Source organism: Myotis brandtii, unplaced genomic scaffold, assembly GCF_000412655.1.
Source record: "Myotis brandtii unplaced genomic scaffold, ASM41265v1 scaffold190, whole genome shotgun sequence".
Classification (NCBI taxonomy): Eukaryota; Metazoa; Chordata; class Mammalia; order Chiroptera; family Vespertilionidae; genus Myotis; species Myotis brandtii.
Window position 1 is genome coordinate 4,544,928 of NW_005357076.1, and position 18,773 is coordinate 4,563,700.

General features: G+C 40.1%; 1 protein-coding gene across 5 annotated transcripts in view; it reads left to right on the forward strand.

The window, feature by feature from the left end:
• The window catches only part of USP54 (ubiquitin specific peptidase 54), a 121,951-nt gene that overhangs the window by 18,081 nt on the left and 85,097 nt on the right, over positions 1-18,773 (forward strand). Inside the window, exon 1 of one of the 5 annotated variants that reach the window (XM_014538366.1) lies at positions 9,025-9,072. The exons of the other annotated variants lie outside the window; for them this stretch is intronic. The gene's annotated coding sequence lies outside the window, so the exon portion shown is untranslated. Of the gene's footprint in view, positions 1-9,024; positions 9,073-18,773 lie in introns of those variants that run through there. 5 annotated transcript variants of the gene reach the window in all.

Below are 18,773 nucleotides of genomic sequence, written 5' to 3' on the forward strand. Positions count from 1 at the left end.
CTGGCCACGGCCGCAGGCTGGAAACAGGTATCTGGGGTTTATTTGTTTTCTATAATTGAAACTTTGTAGCCTTGAGTGGAGCTCAGGGCCGGCCAGGGCAGGCAGGAAGCTTGGCTTCCTCCATCGCTGGGGGCAACCCAAGCCTCCTGCTTGTTCCAGCTCCGTGGCTGCCGCCATCTTAGGTGGGTTAATTTGCATATTCGCTCCTGATTGGCTTGTTGGCGTGGCTTGTGGGTCAATTTGCATGTTTCTCTTTTATTAGATTTTATTAGATTAGATTCATAGAGTTGAACGGCCATCACCACAATCAATTGTAGAATATTTTTGTCATCCCCAGAAGAAACACTGTACCTATTAACAGCTACTTTCTATTTCCTTTACACGTCCTCTCAACCCTAGGTAACCACAAATCTACTTTCTATCTCTATAGTTTGCCTATTCTGAACATTTCATATAATTTTAATCATATAATAGATGGTCTTTTGTGACCAGCTTTCACTTAGGATAATATTTTCAAGGTTTATATATGTTGTAGCATGTATTGTACTTCATTCTTATTATGGCTGAATAATATTAGACTGTATGAATAACCACATTTTATTTATCTACCAGTTGATGTATATTTGAATTTCCACTTTTTGGCTATCATGAATAATGCTGTTATGCACACTGGTGTATAAGTTTTTGAGTGCATATAAGTTTTAATTTCTCTTAGCATATATCTAGAAGTAGCATTGCTGGGTCATATGGTAATTCTATGTTTAATCTTTTGAGCATCTGCCAGACTGTTTTCAAAAGTGTCTGTACCATTTTACATTTACACCAGCAATTTAGGAGAGTTTAGATTTCTCCACGTTTGTGCCAACTCTTGTGTGAAGAGGTATTGCATTGTGGTTTTGATTTTCTTTTTTTAAAAAAATATATTTTATTGATTTTTTACAGAGATGAAGGGAGAGGGATAGAGAGTTAGAAACATCGATGAGAGAGAAACATCGATCAGCTGCCTCCTGCACACCCCCTACTGGGGATGTGCCCGAAACCAAGGTACATGCCCTTGACTGGAATCGAACCTGGGACCCTTGAGTCCGCAGGCTGACGCTCTATCCACTGAGCCAAACCGGTTAGGGCTGTGATTTTGATTTTCATTGTGTTGTTTTAATTTAATTAATCTGTGTTTGTTTGTTATTGTGGGGGAGGAAGAAATTTTCCTCTACTTTTATGGCCTCTTCCATAAGAATCAACATAAGACAGATTAATAAGAGAAAATAACCAAATTTAGTTGCATATGTACATTTGGAAACCTCATATACATGAGAGGTTGAGAGACAGAAAATTAAAATGTATGGCAATCTGAGCTTAAGGTTGAGGTAAGGCGCCTGAGCTTCAGAGGGAGGAAGGTCGTTCTTAGGACAGTAAGATGAGCAGAAGTTTAATAATTAGATGTTTGCCCTGCCCTATACATAGGTCATAAAAAGTTATTTCTGATAATAATCCTAATTATGAGCAAGGCCCCCAATTTAAATTCTTTAAGGAAGAGGTAAAAGTTTCTCTTGGGCCTGCAGGGTCTTGACTGCCTTCAGCTCAAAATAATCCAGTGTCAACAGGCCTCTTGGGGAGACCTGTTCTAAACCCCTTCATTTTTGAGACACTATTTTTAGAATAGTTTTAGATATACAAAAAAATTGAGTGGATAGTGGAGAGAATTCCCATGTGTCCCCATCCGAATAGTTTCCCCTATTATTAACATCTTATATTAGTATTGTATATTTGTTGCAATTAAGGAACCAATATTGATATGTTATAGTTATCTAAAGTCCATAGATAATTCAGATTTCTTCCATTTTTATCTAATGTCTTTTTTCTGTTCTGTTTCCATCTAAAATTCCACATTACTTGTCATGTCTCCTTAGGCTCCTCTTAGCTGTAACTTTCTCACACTTTGTTTTTTGGTGACTTTAACAGTGTTGGGAAGTACTGGTCAAATATTTTGCAGGATGCCCCTTTATTGGAATTTGTCTGATAATTTTCTCATGATTAGACTAGGGTTATCAGTTTTGGGGAGGAAGATCACAGAGATAGAATGCCATTCTCATCACAGAATGTCAAGGGTACATATTATCAACATGATTTATCATTGTTATTATTGACCTTGATCACCTGGCTAAGGCACTAGTTGTTAGGATTCTCTACTGTAAAGTCACTCTTCCTGTCTCTCTTCATATTCTGTTGTTGAGCAGCTTTTCATGTGTTTATTATTCATTTGTATATCTTTGGAAAAATGTATGTTAAAATCCTTTTTTTAATTGGGATTTTTAAAAAAATACCAATTCTAAAATTGGGTTGTTTTTATTACTTAGTTGTAAGTGTTCTTTATATGTTCTAAATACAAGTCCCTTACTAGATATACAATTTGCAAATATTTCCTCCCATTATTTGGGGTGTCTCATTACTTTTTTGATGATATCCATTGAAGCATAAAAGTTTTAATTTTGATGAAGTAAAATGTATCTATTTTTCTTTTGCTGTTTGTGTCATATCTAAGACTTTGCCTAACCCAAGAGCATGAAGATATATACTTATATATATTTTAATATGTTTTTATTGATTTTAGATAGAGAGGAAGGGAGAGGAAGAGAGATACCTCAATGTGAAAGAGAAACATCTAGGTTGCCTCCTGAATGTACCTGTTATGCCCAGATTTAAGGATCCCCAAGAAACCACATCAGGGAGCCAGCCAGTCCGATGCAAAAGCATAAGAGTCTTTATTCGAGCTAGCTCGGCTCCCCCACCTTGCCGATGCAGCGACAGGAAGCAGAGAGAGAGAACTCTGTGTGGAGGGAGAGGGGTTTTATAGGGGGTTGGAGTAAGGGGAGGAGAAAGGGCTGTGGCCTTGCCGATTGGCCAGGCGCAAGTCGGTGTCTTGTTCCTGGGTGTGGCTAGCAGAGGCTTAGACTTCCGGGAAGAAGCTCCTTGCCAAATGGCCAAGGTAAGATGGAGCACTTACCCTGGGGCAAGATGGAGGGCATAGCCCTTACCCTGGGGCAAGATGGAGGGCGTAGCCCTCGCCCTTTCAGTACCCTGACCGGGGATCGAACCCACAACCTGGGTATGTGCCCCGACCAGGAATCCAACCAGCGACCTTTCGGTACATAGGATGATGCTCAACCAATTGTCACACCAGCCAGGGCTTATATTTTCTTCTGAAATTTTATAGGTTTCACTCTTTCATTTAGATTTTTTAAAAATATATTTTTTATTGATTTCAATAAAAAAATAAAATAAAAAATATTTTTTATTGATTTCAGAAAGGAAGGGAGAGGGAGAGATAGAAACATCAATGATGAGAGAGAATCATTGATTGGCTGCCTCCTGCACACCCCCCACTGGGGATTGAGCCCACAACCCGTGCATGTGCCCTTGACTGGAATCGAACCCTGGACCTTTTAGTCAACAGGCTGATGCTCTGTCCACTAAGCCAAACCAGCTAGGGCTCATTTAGATTTTATTTTCCAACTTGGCCTCTGCTATGAAGCCACTCACCTCCTGTCTTTATGGCCAAAATCAACATTATCATAAGCATTTCAAAAGTAAAAAACAATAATAATGGTTTTGCTTTGGGTTACTCCAGGAGGGAGTCACCTTTGTTTTTCCTGGAGAAATTCTGTTTGTCTTTTAAGCAAATTGTTCTTTCATTAAATTGAATATTCTGCTGTATCCTACCCTGCTTGCTTATGGAGACCAATTATGAAAGGCTGTGGGATCTGACCAGATAGGACTTTTCAGCCTGTGTTCTTTCATCCCCTACCCCATTTCTCTTAGTTGCTTTATTTAAATCTTAAAGGTAGGTTCTTTCTGCTAGTATTATTTATATTTTTTCAGAGGCCTTTGTCTGTTATGGTCAAAGGTAGACTATAGGGGTGTAACATTGCCTGCAAAATACTTGAAATAATATGACAAGTTTTGTTGAAGCACAGTTGTTTCAAAGTACTGCTGTAATTAGTCATCCAAAATTAGGATCCCTGGACATTTAAACATGACATCTTTAGAATGAGCATAAATGAATCAGAAGGCTTTGCTAAAATGAAAAGTCGCCAATTTTTATTCCGGGGTCTTAGGATTTGCAAATCAAAAACACTACCTGGTAAAGAAAAGAAAGAAAAAAGAAAAGTTGAGAGTTCTTATAGTAAAAAATACACGGTTGAGAAGAATCAGTCCTGCATTCTTAGCCTCTGAATTGGTCTGAGATGGTAATCTTTCAGATGTCTGGTGGTCTGGATAATAGATGCTAGGTGGTCTAGACACGTGAACATTTTCCCCTAAGTTCTCCATAGTGTTATCTATAGGATTTATATGTATCTCCAGGCATTGATGTGTGAATAAAAAAGGGACCACATGGCAGGCCTGACAAGCTCAGTGACCAAAAGTAATCACTTGGGATAGTATGATCATAAATTCCCAACTGGGCAGCATGTTAGGCAGTCAAGTCCCAGGTGTATGCTTCCTTAGAAAAGGTTAATGTTTACCTTGAGTGAATCCTGTCCATTGTTTTTGTGCATCTAAAATAACATACCCTTGGAATGTAAGTATCTACCTTTTCCAGACCTTTCTGAGGCATAATTGTTGGCTGTAAAATGGCACCAGGTGTTAGACTTTGGTTCAGCAACCTTGGTACTTGAGTTCTGGCTAAGATAGAATTCAGAGCCAAGACTCAAACTATAAGAGAAAGTTTATTTAGAAAGTCACAGAGGTCGAAGAAGTGAGCCACAGAAGAAATGGGCTCAGGAAACAAGTTACAGAAAGAAGGGCCCTTGGAGCTTAGGAGAGCGGGAGATACTGTCCTTGAGAGATGAAAGAGGGAGGAAAGGTAAAGGCATGCTCCAGAAAGAGACGGAGCACACTCAGGGTCCCTGTCTTAAGGGCTTTTACCTGGAGGTCTCAGGGGAGGATCTCAATAGAATATTCATCAGCTTTTTCAGGTGTGCCCCTCAGGGTCATGGTCTCCACTGATTGGTTGGTGCCAGGGCAGGGGGCCATTTGTCAGTGCAGCTGGTCCTGATGTCAGCCATGGTGTCACTCTGTCTGATTTTGCTGCTTCTCTGGGTATGGAGCTGAAACACAGCTGAGGCCTAGATGTTATCTCCAGGGGTTAATGTTTAAGGGAGTGGTCATGCAAGAGCTTGTAGTTTTGCCTATTGCTAGGCACCCTGGGCTCTCTGCCCTGGTGACCCTCTGCACCTGGCCTATGGTTCGTGCTCTGCTCATGCCTATCTAACTACCTACTACATAACCACCCGCAGCAGGACTCCTCATTGTTATCTTGTTGCCCCATACCATCTCTATTTACTGTAAATGTTAAATGTTAACTCTCCTATACCCACCAATGTAAAATAAGTATGTATCTTTCCATTTTAGAGATTACTCCCACCTCCTTAATCTTAACCACCAGTGGATTTCATAACCTTCCTTGTTTCCCCTTTGATTCAATCCTTTGAGATTTTGCTTCCAGGCTGGTTCTTAGTGTGTTTTTTTTTAGTTCATTTTTTTGGGGCACCTCCCCCAGCCCCCCGCCCCTGCTGATAGATGCATAACTGAAAAGTTCAAAGTTTTCAGGCTAGTTAAAAGTAAAATAAAATCTATTCCTCATGCTTTAGCTCATTTGGTCTAAACCAGTTTTATCAGGATGATTATACAGACTCCATGTTAAGTCAGCTTAGCTATACTGACTTCATCTTATTTTCTTCACTCATTCCTTTAATCTAAAACCATATATATCACTCTCCCTCTTGACCTACCAGTCATGCCCAGGAAAGCTCCCCTAAAGGCAATTTGGCAAATTGGCACTTACCTAGAACAAATCTTTAGTTACTCAATTTATTTTGGGTGGAGAGGCTCAGTGCTTGATGCAGTTCTCTCTCTCTATGAGACAGAATCTACTGTGCAGTCTTTTTTTTTTTTTTAAATATATTTTATTGATTTTTTTTACAGAGAGGAAGGGAGAGAGATAGAGAGTCAGAAACATCGATCAGCTGCCTCCTGCACATCTCCCACTGGGGATGTGCCCGCAACCCAGGTACATGCCCTTGACCGGGATCGAACCCGGGACCTTTCAGTCCGCAGGCCAACGCTCTATCCACTGAGCCAAACCGGTTTCGGCTACTGTGCAGTCTTAAAAAGGAAATAAGAAATGTCCAAATACAACTTATGCAAGGAAGAATGTATGTATGAGAGTTTTATGTAAAACTAGAGGTCTGGTGCATGAAATTCGTGCATGTGTAGAGTCTCTAGGCCTGGCCGGTGATCAGGGTCGACTGGGGCCTTCCAGCTGCCGGCCGGGGCCTTTCTTTGTTCCGTGCCACCCCCTGGTGGTCAGCGCACGTCATAGTGAGTGATTGAATTCCCGGTGTCCCAGTCGAACTCCCGAGGGGACACTTTGCATATTAGCCATATATATATATATAGTTTCTGAGGGGTTTCAAAAGAGATCACAAGCTATTAGGGTGAGATTTCCCCATGGGTAATCTACCTTGCCTGGCTGAGGTTTGGAAAGTCATGTTACCTAGTTGCATTGTAATCAGGGTTGAAGCTCTCTAACTCTGCTCCAGTACTCTAGTTTTATTTGATTAGTTCCATAATGAAATATGTAACCATCTCTTAATGACTTAGAGAGCTTGACCTTGCTGTTTGCACATTTTTTCTTTGCATTAGCACTGATCAGTAGAGATGCTGTGCTTCACACTTGAAATGGCACTAACAGCCTCATCCCTACCCAGCACTAGAGTTGAGTTAAGAATACTAATGTTAGTGAAAAAAGGAATACATTTTCCCCCTTTAAAAAAAAATATTTTTATTGATTTCAGAGAGGAAGGGAGAGAGATAAAAACATCAATAATGAGAGAAAATCATTGATCAGCTGCCTCCTGCATGCCCCGCACTGGGGATATAGCCCACAACCTGGGCATGTGCCCTTGACCAGAATCAAACTGGGGATCCTTCAGTCCGCAAGCCAACGCTCTATCCACAGAGCCAAACCAGCTAGGGCTTTTTCCCCCTGTCTTTAAAAAAACATTTTTAGAGAGAGAGAGGAAGGGGGAGAGAAAGAGAAACATTGATTTGTTGTCCATTTATTTACCCATTCATTGGTTTGTTGTGGACGAAGGCCACATGCTAACCTGACAAGCCCAGGGAAGGCCTGCATGGCGGTCTTACAAACTCAGAGACCTACAGTAACCACAAAGGATGGTCTGAAATTAAACTTTTAACTAAAAGCAGTTACGGTGGGTAGTTATGTCCTAGGCTGGTATTTTCACTGACAAGGTCAACCTTTACCTTAACTGAGCCTGTCTGTCTTTTTGCATCTATAATAACATACCCTTGAAATGTCTGGGTAACTTGTAACTTCCCTTTTATGGACCCCTTGGGGCACAACCTAATGTGATTGGACACCAGGACAGATACCACAAATTCCTTCATTGTTATCACGTTAATTGTTCCTGCACCCACCTAAGTATGTGTCTATCATTTTCCTTTTTATCCAATCCCAGGGGTTTCGTGCCCCCCCCCCCTTGCTTTCTCCCACCTCTCTAGTCTATCACCAATGGATTTCTTGTAACCCATGTCCTACATCCCTCCTTTGATTGCAATGTATAAATATTGATGTAACCTGCCATTCTCAGGAGCATTATCTCAATTCGTTGAGGTTCTGCTTCCCAGCATTTGTCGACAGTTTGGCTCAAATAAACTCACAAAAATTCTTTACAGGTTTGAATGTTTTTATGTTAACAAGGTTGATTCTTGTATGTGTCCTGACGGGGGGTCAACCTGCAACCTTGGCATATTGGGACGACGCTCTAACCAACTGAGCTACCTGGCCAGGGCTTCTTTTTTCTTTAAAAAAATTTTTTTATGGGGGTATTTTCTTGTTGACAAAGTACTACTTTAATTTAGTATATTGTTAAAATGTAAGAGCTTAATTCGTTTTGGGCATTGCCTACATCCGTTTAATTTTACCAATAAATCTTAAATATTTTTTAAACATAAACTCATATATTTTTTCTCAACCTATAGAAATACAACAGACCTTCATATTTGGCTAGGATTCTGCTGATGAGTTTTTTCATGAGTATGCTTATAAAACAACTCCTTTCAATAAAGCTGTTTTATAACTGGAGTGATACATAGAAGGGTGTGTTGGTCCTCTGGGGCTTTGTGCCCTGCCTACAAATGTAAGTTCTGGGCTGACTGATCACATGTTTGGGGGCAAGACCTTGCCTGCTGTTTGTTTTTGGTGATAGAACTTGGCCTCTTCCCTAAGAGAGGGGTGGAGATCTTTCTCTGTCCTCGCTTTTGGGTTGGGAACATTTGAGATCCAGTGCATTTAAAAATTGATTCTTGAACCCAACAGCTCAGTTTACACAACATTTTTTCTTTAAGAGTGTGCATTGTTTAAGAGAGTTGCAGGAATTTTGCCTGTTAAAATGATTTAAGTCCTGACAGTCTTGGAATTCTGAAAAAGGGATTCAAATAATGACATTGTTTTAGTTATTCGCCAAAGCACTATAAAAGTGTCTTTTAGTGCTCTTTTTGACTGTAGCGCAAAGGACTGTTTTTACTGCTGGCCCTCCTTTTGGAAGCAGCTGCCACCCTGCAAACCTTATTGTTATACTGCTGACCTTTGTCATCAGGAATGCCCCTGGAGGAAACAGCCTCCTAATTGTTTTTGTTAAGCCTCTATGAAGTTTGTGATTTATCCTTTCAAGTTACTTTTGGTTAGTTTCTTAAGTTTACTTTGTTTGCATTTAATTGGGGGCTCCACCTTTTCAGTTTTATCATGAATTGTCAGTGCCGAGTTCCTGGTAGGTGGTAAAAAGAATTACTCTTTCCCTGTTATCCTGTTCTGTGGGAAACCTTTGTGGTTTAGATTCACAGTTTCCCATTGTTGTTAGCTGCAGTTGTCTCCTCCCTCCGACCCTTCCCTCCCCACAACTCTAGCTCTTCCCCCTTGTCCCTCCCCATTCCTGTATCCCTTGCCCCACAAATGTCCTTGTGATTGCTGGAGGTTGAGTGTGCTTTGGGGTAAGTATTTTACTTGTGGTAAAATTGGGTAGATGAGGAATATAGGAAACTGGTTAGTCATTGTGAAGTGTTGCTTTTAACAGCAACATTTCAAACTCTGAAATTGAAGTTTTAGGGCTCTTAATTTTTAGGAGGCTTCATTCATGCTGACTGTTGTTTCTGTTCTTCCCTTTTTTGTTTCAATTACCAAGGCTTTGATAATTTGATTTTTATTATTGGTTTAAAAAGCTATTCTCATAGATTTTCTTGAGCTTGTTAAAATTAAGGGCAAGGGTTTTGGGGTTTAATATTTTAAATTTCCTTCAAATAGAAGGTTATATGTAATTTTATACATATTTTCAGTATTAACATATTGATAAAAGTAAAAATGAAGAAAAGATCTTATTTTGTGGCTAAGGTGGAAAGTAGCATTTACTTCCAGAATCAGAATGATTCTTTTTTCCTCTTAGCAGAATGTTGTTGGCAAAACTCACTAAGATTTTGGCAATATGTTGTCAAGTCTGGGAAATGGTTTTCTGAGTACTTCAGGATAACAGATGCTTCTGGGAATTATTTTTGGGAAGTTAGATTTGTTCATTAATACCTGCTCCCTAGAGGCATGAGATCTATAATCCTTTGGAAAGTAAAATATTTAATATTTGAGTCAATGTCACTTTCATATCATTCCATTTTCTTGGATTGTTTGTTTTGATCTTCAAAACAGAAACTGTGTGTGTGTATGTTGTTATTTTTGACGCAGAATGGATGGTACTCTGGTATTTCAAGGAGTTGTAAGTTGGAGCCTTGGGTTCTCCAGAAGTACTGCTAATTAAAAGCCATTTTCATGGTAGACATTGTGAGGAAAAACTTGTTCATGGGATTTTATTACTGTTCAGTAGTGATTTCCTGAGCTCCTACTATGTGGCAGGTATTAGTTCCTATGCTAAGTGCTTTGCTTCTAATTCCCACTACAGTCCTGCCAGCAGGTAGTACTATCCCCCTGGGAAGCAGTCATGCATAGGTAGAAAGAACATGGGGTGTTCTTTTTTGCAAAATGAGGAAAATAATCCCTGTTTGGTAGATCAATTGTGAGAATTAAAGATATACCATGTTTCTAGTGCCTGGCACTGAGTTGGTGTTCACTAAATGGTGTTTACTATTATCATAATTTTACAGCTGAAAGAGCTGGAGAGGCTAAGTAACTTCCTGAAGTAAGTGGTAGAGCTGGGATTTGAACTGGCTCAAAACCTGGAGTCTGGTATGTTTTTGCTTGAGTATTGTCAAGGCTTTCAGAATAGATTTCAGTGGATCTCTGCCCATCCTTCCACCTCCTTCCCCTACAGAGGAGGTTTTTTGTGTTGTTGTTGTTTTTTTTTTTAAATAGATGCCCTTCTTTCCCTGGTATCCTCTGTCACCTTCCCAGTCATGTGCTTGGTCTGTCACACTGGAGTTGCTTGTGCCATTCAGTACCAGTGTTCTCCCAGCAGAAATGAGTCAAGCTGGTGCAGTCAGTGGTTTCCCTTCCTATTTTCCTCCTGTTGATAGAGCCATCATGCTTTCATTATTGTTTGTGATGAAATAATTTGGGTAATGGTGTGTTATAATGATTCATAAATAATGCATAGTTGCAACCAAGGATTTAAATGAAAAAGCTTTAGTGGTTTAAAAATTAGGAAAAGAAAATCTCTGGTTCTAAATTATTGAATCAGAGGATAATATAGGGCAACTTTATGGAACTCATAGTTATGATTTTGCTATCCTGGGGCCTAATATAATTGCTATTGATTCTCTTTCCTTTATCCACAGCTGTTAACTGATTGGGTATTAGCAATCTGTTTGAGAAAGAACGTTGTGTTTGTCCTACTGGTCATAGAGTATCTTTCTTCCATAGACCAAACACGAGATACTGATTGGGTATGATATGATTCAGACAGTAGATTCATGGAAGAGATAGATGACTGGTCGTGCTTATACACTAAGTTATCTCTGAACAAAAAAATGTGTTTCGCAACACTTAGTTCTTCATTCATTCTTTTATTTAACTACTATTGAGCCTCTGTTGAGTGTAAAGCAATGTAACTTTTTACATTGTAGTCTAATAAAGTACTCATACACTGGTTAAATACTGGTTAATAAAGTTCCTGGGAGGGAGAGATTAAGTCCCAATTGGTGGGAAGTGGTATTTAGACAATCCTTTGGAAAATGAGTTAATATAAATGACTATTCCTTCCTGATAGGGTGTGACTGTTGTTAGTATCTAATATTATAATTTGCCAGCAGAATGTCTTTCTCAAGCAGTTTTACTGAGTGAAAAAGATTAGCAGCACTAGGTAGGACTGGGAAGGTCGAGGTGGAGAAGAAGGTAATATAGACAGAACAAATCTTGTTTTGTGTGTTTTAAGGGTGATAGTGGTAGATGAGGTTGTAAATGTGCATGGGTTAAGATTGTGGAAGGCCATGTAAGGCCAAGTAGGTTTTCTATAATTAAAAACAAATGTTTGTTGTTGATTTTAGAGAGAGGAAACGGGGAGAGAGAGATTGCCCCAACCGGGGATGGAACTTATGATCTGGGTATGTGCCCTGACTGGGAATTGAACCCAACCCGGTCACCTTTTGGTGTACAAGACGAAGCTCCAACCAACTGAGCCACACTGGCCAGGGCAAGGCCAAGGAGTTTTGATAGTATTTCATCATTAAAGTTTTCTGAGCTAAATAGTGATTGATTTGAGTCTGCCCTGGGCAATATTTTATAAATAGAATTAGAAGGGGAAGAACAATTTGGAAGTTATAATACTTAGATGAATTGTTTTGAGACTGCATTATTTTTAGAATACATTTCCCTCAATTTTATAATTGCTTTGGGTTGATGCTATCAGTTATAATTTAATCTTATGGAATTTTTATGGTAAGTGTATGGATGTGTTAGTAAGAGAGAAGGGAGAGAGGATGGGTATAGCGGATGGTCAGTCATCATAATCATAGCTACTCTTTATAGAACTTCTGTTTTGTACTTGGCCCTAAGATATTTTGCATGTATAATTTGTTGAATACTCTCAACAAATTGCATTTATTATAGATAGTAAATGATTTGAAAGTGATGGAGCAGGATTGGAATATAGATTCATCATCATCATCATCAAAAAACATTTATGCCTCACTAAATACTAGGTACTGGGCTAATTATACATATACTATACTTTATTTTATTAATTTGCATAATAATCCTATGTGATGGATCTTATTTATTAGTCCCATTTTGCTGATGTAGTGCCTGGGAGACTTCAATACTGATTCAATAACTTGATTAAGATGACACAGTTGTTAGGTGATGAAGTCCAGACCTGTTTTACTTTGCTAACTCTGGGTCTCTAATTCTAACTCTGGGTCCCTAAGTTGTATAATTCACGTTATATTCTTTGGGAATGGTACACCTTGGATCTCCACTATGAGCATGGTGTTTCCTGAGGTTATGCAATATGGTTGGCCCTGCAGAGGCTGCACTTTTTAAAAAATAACCTTATGATTATTTATTTTTTAAATGTTTATTTATTGATTTGAGAGAGAGCTGGGGGGGGGGGGGAAAGGGGGAGAGAGAGAGACATTGATTTGTTGTTCCACTTATTTATGCATTCATTGGTTGATTCTTGTACGTGCCCTGACTGAGGATCGAGCCCACAACCTTGGGTGCTGGGATGATGTTCTAACCAACTGAGCTACCCAGCTAGGCCTCAGGGTCCATACTTTAAAAAAAATATATTTTTTAATTGATTTCAGATAGGGAGAAGGTGAGAAAGATAGAAACATCAATCATGAGGGAGAATCATTGATAGGCTGTTTCCTACATGCCTCCTACCGGGGATCGAGCCCACAACCCAGGCATGTGCCCTGACCTGGAATTAAATGGTGACCTCCTGGTTTTTAGGTCAGTGCTCAACCACTGAGCCACACCAGCTGGGCTCAGAGGCTGCACTTTTAACCACTATGTTCTTCTTACTATCATGCTGCATCCTTTAGATAAGTCAGTAAATTATATACTAGTATACAGGTCCGGATCTTCATAAGGAGTGGTTAAGTAGCCTCCAATTGTCATTTCTTAGTCCTTAAAGTTTGTCACTTGTAACAAAGTGAAACATATTTTCTTGTCTTTTTACTTTGTTTTTTACTGGTTTTGGACAAATTTATTGTAGATGACATTTTCCTAAGTTCTTATGAAAGGAAAAATAAAGCTTTCTTTTCTTTATCAGCATACAATTCTTGTTGTACATGATGTAATAATTTGAAGTTGCCAGAGACCAACCCTCAGAAAATCATTTGAGTTGAGTAATTGTGTTCGCTAGGGAGTTTGAGATAACCAGCCCATGAATCAACAAATCACTTAGGTTTTTTTTAATGGTTGTAGATGGTTATCTGTCTTTATTTTCAAGCTTGAATCAGAAGGAAATATTAATTCAATTGATATAATCTCCATTAGAAAAATTTGTCTGCAGTATCTCAAACTGAATATGGACCTTTTGGGGGCTCTTTTATTTAAGGAGAATCAGAATTTATCAGGTTGTTGGAATTGATTGTTCTAGGTACTTACCCATCAAAATTTTTGAAGTGGTTGTTTGCGGCAGCAGTCTGCGGTGTTTACCTATGCCGCCATCTTGGTCTCCCCCAATTGTCATTTCTTAGTCCTTAAAGTTTGTCACTTGTAACAAAGTGAAACATATTTTCTTGTCTTTTTACTTTGTTTTTTACTGGTTTTGGACAAATTTATTGTAGATGACATTTTCCTAAGTTCTTATGAAAGGAAAAATAAAGCTTTCTTTTCTTTATCAGCATACAATTCTTGTTGTACATGATGTAATAATTTGAAGTTGCCAGAGACCAACCCTCAGAAAATCATTTGAGTTGAGTAATTGTGTTCGCTAGGGAGTTTGAGATAACCAGCCCATGAATCAACAAATCACTTAGGTTTTTTTTAATGGTTGTAGATGGTTATCTGTCTTTATTTTCAAGCTTGAATCAGAAGGAAATATTAATTCAATTGATATAATCTCCATTAGAAAAATTTGTCTGCAGTATCTCAAACTGAATATGGACCTTTTGGGGGCTCTTTTATTTAAGGAGAATCAGAATTTATCAGGTTGTTGGAATTGATTGTTCTAGGTACTTACCCATCAAACAGCAAGTTTTCTCTTTTAGTTAAATTTTTAATGATTCAATGTCTGTTATATTCAACCTCTGGAATAAAAAGCTGTTCTTATGGAATATATAATGTTATATAATGTAGTCCATGTACACGAATAACATGGGGGAGGATGGGAATGCTGTAATCTAAGCCCCACTTGCACTGAGAGCAGAGAAGATGAAATAAATGAAGAAAATGGAAAGGTGAGGGAGGGAATCTGAGAACGCTTTTCATGTAGCTGTTCCTTGTATAATAGTTATTATTTTTAAAAAGAAAAGGAGAGGAAAGGCACTCCAGGTAAAGGCATTATTAGAGACCAGACACTGAGGAAATAGAGTGCAGAGCATATTCATTATACAAAAAAGAGTCAAGTTTACCTGGTGTGGAGGAAGAGTGAGAAGCACGTACTAGGTGCTAGGTGAAATGTCTGATCAATGAGTGAGTGAGTAGAAGATGTAGCTAGACGTGGAAGTAACATCTAATGTTTCTCATATTTGTGCAGTTGCTAGACATTTAATTAAATCTTATAAATTAGTGATTTTACTGGTAGAATATCCTATATAATAAAAGGGTAATATGCAAATAGACCGAACGGCAGAACCACCGAACAACCAAAGTGTAATATGTTAATGATATGCTAAGGTTGCTCAACCGCTCACCATGACGTGCACTGACTGCCAGGGGGCAGACAGTCGACCAGTCGCTATGATGTGCACTGACCACCAGGGGGCAGATGCTCCGACCGGTAGGTTAGCTTGCTGCTGGGGTCCGCCAATCAGGACTGAGCGAGATGGGTTGGATACGCCCTGGAGCCCTCCCATGGTCCCTCCCTGACCCAATTGTGCACTGGTGGGGGTTCCTCAGCCTGGCCTGCGCCCTCTCGCAATCCAGGACCCCTCGGGGGATGTCAGAGAGTCAGTTTCAGCCTATCCCACAGGCCACTCCCCTTGGGAGGGCACCAGACACAGGGCTCATGGCTGGCGAGTGCTGGCAGTGTGAGCCTCTCCCCATCAGGACTGACTGGGCGTGAGCCTGCGGCAAGCACAGTGGGGCCGGGATGAGTGGGAGCGGCAGGTAGGAGCTGCAGATGGCATTGAACTGTGGGTTTCAGCCCGGTCCCTGCAGGCCACCCAGAGGGACCCCACCTGTGCATGAATTTGTGCACCAGGCCTCTAGTGTGAATATAAAAATATGGGAATGTAAAAAATTCACAATCAAGAACATGAATCCATTTTTAAGAAGCTGTCAAAATAGGTCTGATTGACTGCTTTGGTTTTTCTTTCTTTAAGTTTGCTATTTGTTTATGTTTTTGCCCTGTTAGCAATAGAATAGTGGACAAGAAAAAATTATGGAAAATAAACTTGTGAAAAACCCATCCATTGCCCTGGCTGGGTGGCATGGTCGGTTGGAGCATTGTCCTGTACACCAAAAAGTAGTTGGTATGTTTAAAAATAACTTAGTTGGTATGGAAAAGCCACTGGAAATGGCTTGGGTGGACCGGTGAGTTGGGTGGGGTGGAGTCTCAGGGAATCACCAGGGCAGGTGAACAGTGTTAATCAGGTTGATGAAGACTCAGATATGGTGCCCGCCTTCCAGCTCTATCGGGAGAGGGCTTAGCATAGGAACAATGGCCTCTGCCAGCACTTCTGTCTGGGAGAAAGCTAAACCTGCAGACCTTGCCCCAGCGCCAGACAATTCAGTTTTTCCCTTTATGTCCCTGGTGCCTTTTGAGATGCTGCCCCAGCACTGGAGCTCAGAGGGAGTGAGTCCAAATAAGTCCATATATGGTCCCTTTAAGAAAAATGCCCAGCACTTCAGCCGTTGTCTTACTCAGCCACCCGCCCCCCACCCCCCCACATTGGTATTCTCAGCCAGAAGTTATGGGGACTAGGCTTCCTGGCACTGGAACCTTGGGATGGGGGGCTTGGTCTGGGGCTGGAACACCTTGCTCCTCAGGAGGGGACCTCTGCAGCAGAGATATCTCTCCTGATTTTTAACCAAAGGTCACAAAATTTTCTTCTGTCTTTTAGAATTTTTAGTTTAGGTTTTCTATTTAAGACTATGACCTAAATGGTTGATTTCTTTCACCAATGTTTTGTAGTTTTCAGCATACAGGTCCTACATATATTTTGTTACATTTATACCTAAGTATTTTATATTTTGTGGTATTATTGTGAATGGTACTTTAAAAGAATTTAAATTTCCATTTGTTCATTGCTAATATATAGAAACCTTAGTTGACTTTTTAAAAATAGACTTTGTATTTTGTGACCTTACTGACCTCACTTAATAGTTCTTAGAGGTTTTATTATTATTTTTTGTAATTTCCTCGGAATTTTATAATGTAGAACATCATGTTGCCTGTAAATAAAAGCAGTTTTATCTTCCATTACAATCTATATATTTTTAAACTTCTTTTTCCTTGTCTGTTGCACAGGCTAGGGCCATGGTCGGCAAACTGCAGCTCGCGAGCCACATGTGGCTCTTTGGCCCCTTGAGTGTGGCTCTTCCACAAAATACCGACTTCTGCACATGGGCCACGAAGTTTCAGTCGCACTGTACGTGCGCGCCCGCACGTGGTATTTTGTAGTATTTGCAGTTTGCCGACCACTGGGCTAGGGCCTTCAGTATGGTGTTGAACAGGAGTGGTAATGTTACCAGAGAATTGAATTTCTCCATTGCTAGTGCGAGTGGGGTTCTTGGGGTGCTGCTGGAATAAGCATTTTCGAAGGCCCCCATGGGAGGATGAGGTGTGGTAAAAGGCTTTATTTTCATGGAGTTACATTTTTCAGGTTCCAAAGTTCCATTTCCCTTATTCCAGTCCTATAAAAGGTGCAGCTGAGGCTTTAGCAGAGCTAAAGCAAAGCCAGTGTCCAGAGTTTCCGTTCCATGGGGGAGCTGGGTTTGATGTAGCATCAGGCTAGTTCAAGTCCGTTAGTCCATTGTGTGGAGTCCACATGGTTGTGAGCCATGTGGGTGAGTGCAGAGCATGAGAGCCCCGTAAGCCAGGAGTCAGGGGTGAGAGCAGCAAGAGAGAGAGAGGGAGCTTTCTTTGTTCAAGGGTTAAATATCACGTCTTCCTGGGCTTGCAGTGGCTATGCCTATTTTGGCTAGTGACCTGCTCCCAGGTGTGATTGGCAAGCATCTTCCCATATCATCCAGACCTTACTGGGCATGTGTCTAAATTGCAGCTTCCCTTTGCTCCTTTCAGTTACTAATTAATAACCAGGTTATTACAATGGTACCAATAAGAGTAGACATTTTTACCTTGCTTGGACCTGAAAAAGGTGGAAGTGATCCTATCAAAAACTAATTTTGGCTGGCAACTGATATTGTTCTACTGCTAAGGAAGTTTAAGCTTTTTGCTTTTTTGTGTGAAATATACACAAATAAATAATGGGCCTGACCGGCGTGGCTCAGTGGTTGAGCGTCGACTTATGAACCAGGAGGTCATGGGATGATTCTGTCAGGGCACATGCCTGGGATTCGGGGCTTGATCCCCAGTAGGGGGCGTGCAGGAGGCTGCCGATCAATGATTCTCTCTCATCATTAATACTTCTCTCGCTCTCTCTCCCTCTCCCTTCATCTCTGAAATAAAAAAAATATATATTTAAAACAAAACAAAACAAAACAAAACAAATAAATAATGGTGCAGCCCTAGCTGGTTTGGCTCAGTGGATAGAGCATTGGCCTGCGGACTGAAGGGTCCTGGGTTCAATTCCAATCAAGGACACATGCCTGGGGTGTGGGCTCGATCCCCATAGGGGGCATGCAGGAGGCAGCCAATCAATGATTCTCTCTTATCATTGATGTTTCTATCTCTCTTTTCCTCTCCCTTCCTCTCTGAAATCAATAAAAATATATTAAAAAAATAATGGCACATGTTAAAAAGAAATATTAATAAAAAACCCCCGATATCAATGAAATGGAATGGCAAGAGATGGGAAGCCAGAAAAACTTATCTATTGTAATAATCTAAATGGGAGATAATTGTGGTGTAAACTAGGGGGATGACAGTGGAAGTGAAAAAGAAGGTTCAACACAGAGATTTTGAAGGGAGAATTGATAGGCCTTTGTGATGTAGATAGAAAGGGTGAGAGGGATAGAAAGAAATAAAACATTACAGATGTTTTAAACCTGAGTTTTTGGAGATACCATTAGTAAAAATAAGTAAGTAAGGAGATACCATTAGTAAAAATAAGTAAGTAAGTAAGTAAGTAAATAAATAGGTCAGAGGAGGAACTATTTTAGGTGATGGTGGGGGTGGGGGTGGGGAAGAGATGACTTCAGATTTGGACATGTTCAACTTGTTACAAAAGTGGGGCAATTTGCAAGAAGTTGGTAATTTGGTTTCAGGGTTCACAAGATTTGTGATTTATCAGACCAGAAGTAATGTTTGAAGTTCTGACAGAGAAGGGGATGAGAACACCATGGGAAATGCTATAGAAAAGGGGATGAGAACACCATGGGAAATGCTATAGAAAAGAGCAGGAAGGTCTGATTTAAACTTTAGAGAATGCCCCCCCCTTTTTTTTAACATTCTTTTTTT